This window comes from Cyprinus carpio, chromosome A13 (genome assembly GCF_018340385.1).
Source record: "Cyprinus carpio isolate SPL01 chromosome A13, ASM1834038v1, whole genome shotgun sequence".
NCBI lineage: Eukaryota > Metazoa > Chordata > Actinopteri > Cypriniformes > Cyprinidae > Cyprinus > Cyprinus carpio.
In genome coordinates this window covers 10,401,644-10,407,674 of record NC_056584.1, presented here as the reverse complement: position 1 = coordinate 10,407,674, position 6,031 = coordinate 10,401,644, and positions in this window count along the sequence as shown.

The following is a 6,031-nucleotide window of genomic DNA, read 5'->3' as shown; positions in this document are numbered from 1 at the left end:
AACAGACTGTCACAAGTATAACATGTTAGCGCTGGTTGATATACACAACCACTGCAGAAAACAGTTACAGAGTAACTGACACAATAAGTGTCTTAAATTCAAACAGTCGGACACCCTGACTAAAAAATGACTTTAAATGATCCCATCTACAATAAAATAGCTGGAGGGAGAGTCGCAGTAAATCATGTTGCCCTGAGAGCAGCTATTCAGCCCAATAGCTGAATAGCTATTGGCCTGAGAGCAAAGCTATGAGGGCTGGTAAGAGGACACTGCTCTGTGTAAGAGGGCTTCTTGTTTATGCTGACACCTGAACAGCTCTTCTCTGGCGGCCACTGCAAGAGTTTTTATTTTAGGTGTGTAGCATGGTGAAAGATTACATAATTTATATATTGTGTGTCGTTTGGAGTCACTTTATGGACACAGATATGCTGAGACCAGTCAAAACATTAAATGGTGCATGCTTTATATTACGCAATAGGCAAGGGAATCTCTCTCTCCCTTTTTTTGTACTTAAATAAATGAGCAGACATGGAGAACTTGCTTCAGCTGCAAGCCCTGCTCATCTACAACACTATTGCTTTATGTAATTCTCTTATTCTCGGTATCTAACAATCTCTCTGTTTTGCAATACTCAGTTGCTACTATTTTCATATCGCACTTGTAGCTTTGTGTTGGTCACATTTAGCAAAAAAAAAAAAAAAAAAAAAAAATTAATAATATTAAAAGTGATGCACTGAATTTAAGGCTGCTTTAACAAATGTCTACTACCAGACAGAAATCACTTTTTTTCAATCAGAACATTGGCTGACCAATCAGAACAGTTGGGAGGCAGGGCTACCTTATTGTCAGACCATTAGGAAAACCTGTTTAGAATTAGTTTCAAACAGTGGTTGCATTCTTTTGTTCATATATTTGGACCACAGAATGTTTGAGAGTATGTATGAAGCGTTTACATTAGTAAGGGGTCATGCATCACGCTGTATCACTGTAGCAGCTGTGTATTTACTCATATTGCACTGTATTGAATGGCAGTAGACTTTTTTACATAGCACTTTCACTATGCTTTCCTGAGAGGTGCCTGCTGAATGTACTTTGGTGCAAGGAAGTTTTGTTGTAAAGGTTTTTGGGATGGGGTACAGATACCTATCAGAATTTTGCTAAATAAAAAAGCCATAATGAATTGTCATAAATGTATGTGCTTCCATTATTGGAAACCTGTTTATCTCAGAGTAAAAAATAAAGGGTAATTGTGAGTTCACAGTGAGTTCTATTTTAAAAGAGTTTCCTTTTTAATTTTTTACTCTGAATTAGAAATGGTTTCTATATTACATAATTGTTGCTTTGTTTGTTACATGTTTCTAAAATGCTTCAGAATTGTACAAAAAGACATGGCGTGTCAACAAAATTTCAATGTGTGTAAGATCAATGTGCTCTTGTGTAGACCTGAGATGGAATTACACATCAAATAAAACTGTTTTGAAAGTTTGTCTTTGGAGAGATGTGTTTTGGTGGGAAAAAGTTATTTCTTTTTGAGAACGCAGTGGAAAGAGTGCATGGAGGTTGGAGAATGCTGAGGAAGCAAACATTTACACTAGACTTACAACACTGAGATGTTGCTGACGTCAGGAAAGAACACTTCACTTCATTCTCTCCAGCTCGCTTGGCTCACACTGGGGCACTGAGACTTCAGCTGGGCATGACGAGTGCAGCCATGTTGTGTTTTGCTTCTGTTTAAACAGGAGATGACATGCTAGTGGTGATGCCTGCACCGGAGAAGGCTTTGGGTCAGTTTGGGATGAATGCATCTATTTGTTAAGAGACTTGTGGACACATTAATGTTTTAAGATTTCTTGAAAATGTTGTAGTATAAAAATCTGTAAAAAAAAAAAAAAAAAAAAAAAAATATTGACTGACCCAGAGAATTGGCACAGAAGACACTGATGGCTTCTTGCCCCAGTAGTGGGTTATAATTTTGCTACTAAATTATCAAAAGGAATTTATTTTTATTTTATTTCTCTCTGGCCGATGCAGCATTACCTGCAAATGCTAAACTTACATCTAACAATTTCAAAGTTAATGCACATTGTTCTTAAGTGGGACATCTTAATCTATATGGTTTACAGACAGGATAGCTACAAAAGCTGAGTCTTTTGAATGCTTATATAAGTGTTTGGCCACTAAGGGGCAGTGTATGACAAGCTCTACCTCTCTTAATAGCACTGGGTCATTTTAGATCTTTTATATATTTGTCTCATTCATATTTGTCAGTTTGCTGGGCTCATGCAGGGTAACTGTAATGGGAAAACAGCAGAACTGAAACTGTTATGGCAGGGGACAGCATCACACAGTATGTGAATCAGTAGGCCTGTATGACTCATATGATGGGCTCAATATCACCAAAAGCTTGTTGCAATAGAAATGTCTCTTGTTCTTTCTCTCCTTAATTTTCACCGTCTCTTGTCCTTGATGTGACTGAAGTATGTTCTCCAAATGTAGGGATATTATTGGATGGCATGCTGAACTACACACTGCACTCAAGCAAACTCCTCTCTCACCATGAGTTCCCAGTCTGCCTGTAATAATATTGTTCCTCAAACTCCTCTACAAACACATCACCTCTTTACTCCCCGTTCCCCTCAGTTAGCCTGCCTCGCCATGGCGCCAGCAGTCACCAGAACCCTGGCACTGAGGCCGGGAAACATGGTTACCATGCCAACCATTGTGGTCAGTAAGACGTACGCTTATAGGCCGGTAACAATGATCTCCACAAGTCATGAGAATCCAGAAGAACAGAAGAAAAACAAAGAGTGATGGCCTACGAAGGAAAAAGACCACATGCAGCAGTTTTGATATCATGAGGTTTGCCCTGGCTTGAGTTTGAAATGCTGCAATAGGATCACTTACTCAGGACCTCATCGGGATTCGCTTTACACATGCAATCCATCAGGTGTGTGTGATGCAAACTTGCGCGGGTTAAACATACTGCTCGCAAACACATTCCGGATCATGTGTGACTTGGTGAGGAACTGATGACAGCCGTGTATAATTCTCTAACTGCTGGCATGCAGCGTCACTTCTGTGGTGTACTGTATACTGCCTCGGTACCCAGTTGGGCCTGTCTAAATTACAAAAACATCTTGACGGTATCGCTAAATGGACGGAATAGTAAATATTGACCTTTTCTGCTGCCTCGCCCTGTTTCTCTTCTCTGCCTTCAGTGTGATTGTTTGGTCTAATGTGCAGCTTGAGCGTTCAGTGGGTTCGGGTTGATAGAAGTGAAGCTTTGAGTGTGTGTTGTGAGGAAATACTACTCTTACAAAACAGAAATGTGGTGGTATTTTAACCAAAAAATACCAGACAAGGGTATGAAATATGGATAGAATTTAGTGATATTTACAGAGCCAATAAGCTTTAGCTAAATAATTATCATGAATAATTTCAGGCTAGTTTCCATGAGTTGCAGGCTATACATATATCAGTCATTCTAACAATCATTTTGCAGCATGCAGTCTATATTACGGGAGGCCGGAAGCTGAGAACATGGTTGTCATGACTTTGAAGGAAATGTTTGTGATTTTGAATGTCAACAGAGGTTTTCACATCCTAAAATGAACACAGGAAGATTGAGGAACATAAAGGGACCAAAAAAGAAGCAAGACGTCAGTGACATGAGTGCAATGGTTAAACACTTTTGTCTCTAGTGCATGTTTACATAGAAAAACAATGGAAAAGCAATGCAGTAGAATATGAAAGGAGGACAGTCTGAAGGAGGATCTAGAGCTGCTAACGCTTATGGTGCCCAGACGCACTACATGATTTTAGGCCCGATTTTCATTCACTGACTTTTCTGGAGATCAGCAACAAAAAGCCTGAAATCTGAGGCAAATCAGTGTTTGTTCACATGAGTGACAATCGCATAGTATGAACAATCAAAGATGCTATCTGAGAAATGCGCAGATGCCTGAGAAATATTTAGCAGACTAACATCCGGACCTGTCTGTGACTCCAGTGTGAAATGTGTTTTGACTGGAAATGACATCAGCGGAAATGGACTGCTAACCAGACTCCATCACCCAACATCAGTTCCTGACCTCACTGTACTCATGTATCTGATTAGAAGCAAATCCCTGCATCCACATTCCAACATCTGTTGGAAGCTTTCCCAGACAAATGAAGGGACCAACTCCCTACTAAATTTGTGATGAAATGGAAGTAGTGATAGATGTTTTCCTCCTTGTTGTGATGTACACCTGCGTGAAACAGCTTCTCAAAAAAGAAAAAATGTAGGGCAGGGACTTGGCTTTATGAATCATTATTGACTGGATGTTTAGATGTGGGTATTGCCATCAAAAGTAGAGGAAGTTGAACATGAGCTTGCAGGGGCAGAGTTTACAAAATGATTGGAGAAGTCATGCATACATTACCAGAACGAAACTGGAAAGTTCTGTTATGACATTTTCATATTAAAGAATACCATGGAATTACTGAAGTCTACTTAACTAAAGCCTATTTTAGAAGCGTAGTCTGTATTTGGTTGTGGAGTGTCTGGGTCAGTTCATAGTGAATGTGCTGTCCTCCAGTTCGAACGTGATTTTGTGTGTGTGTGTGTGTGTGTGTGTGTGTGTGTGTGTGTGTGTGTGTTTGTGTGTCAGGACACTGCTGAGCAGGTGTTGGTGAAGCTGCTCTTTAAGAAGGCTGAACTATTGGCACAGTTCAGAGGGATGTGAAAAAGAGAGAGAAAACGAACGAGAGGGAGTTAGGCAAGAGAAGAGAAGAGTTAAGGAAGAGGAAAATAACTGGTGTAAAGTGGATTTCCTGGCTGGAAGACAGCTGGTCATTCTCACGGGACTCATTACAGCTTTGACAATCCAGTGTTACACACACAGCCTCATGTACATGCAAAACCAGGTCTCTGCTTGCTTGAATGTAAAGCCATGCTAATAAATTTTCTGACCAGTTGCTTCCTCCCTTTCTATATCCCTCATTTTGTGTGTGTTTACAGATAATAAAAAAATAAAATTCTGTCATTAATCAAATATTTTGACAGTTTTTTTTTTTTCATACATAAAGTCAGTCATGCAGCTGTGGAATAACATGAGGGTGAGTAAATGATGACAGAATTTTCATTTTTGGCTACACTATCCCTTTAAAGGTTGCTGAGTCATCTGTCTCATTTGGTACTCCAGTGAACAGATTTAACATTCTGATAGTGAATATGGTGATGATACAGTTAAAAACTAGAATAAAACTCAAATCCAGCTGGCAGCCTCATGGCCCACTCTCACAGTCGTTATTTAGGGAACTGTGATAGACTGAACTGACGTTATGAGTGTGAGAAGATTTTGCTATCTCCAGAGATCACACTATAATAAGCGATATAAATTCAGAGCCCATCTGAGACATCTCATCCATTTCTGATGCTCAAAAGCTCACTCATACACATGAGTTGGAGAATTCTTTCTACCTATAGTTTGTTTTTGAGTGCAGAGATGGGATATTTTTAGAGCTTTGATACAGTGATGTATTTCATGCTTTTTTTTGTATGCAGTAATATCTTTGTGTGAGACAGAATCTTGTTTGAGGGATAAATCATAGAAAAGCCAGCGGTGGTGTTCAAGCTTCCCTATTTTAGTTCATATTGTAATTTTATAAAAAACAAAATGTTATATTTTATATCGGAGAATGTTTTGAGTATGTGTATTCATTTAGTACTGTCCAGGATTGTGCCACGATGAACTGCAGATCTGTACACCTCGGAATCATGAGACGGAGCTCCACCCACCAGCAGTGACATCATCCCTGAACATTTGAAGTTGGGGTGAAATAGTGACACTGATGGAAACCGTGTTAATCTGGGCCATTTAGCTCTGTCTTCTGTAGTTTCTCTTTATTTTGCCTTTTTTGTGCTCTTCTGATTTAACTTTATTTTGTCTTAATGTACATGCTTCTTCGAATGTGGCTTACTAGAATTTAATTGGCTCATAACCCTTTGAGGGGGCCCCCATACGGTCCCATGCAGTGCTTGTACATT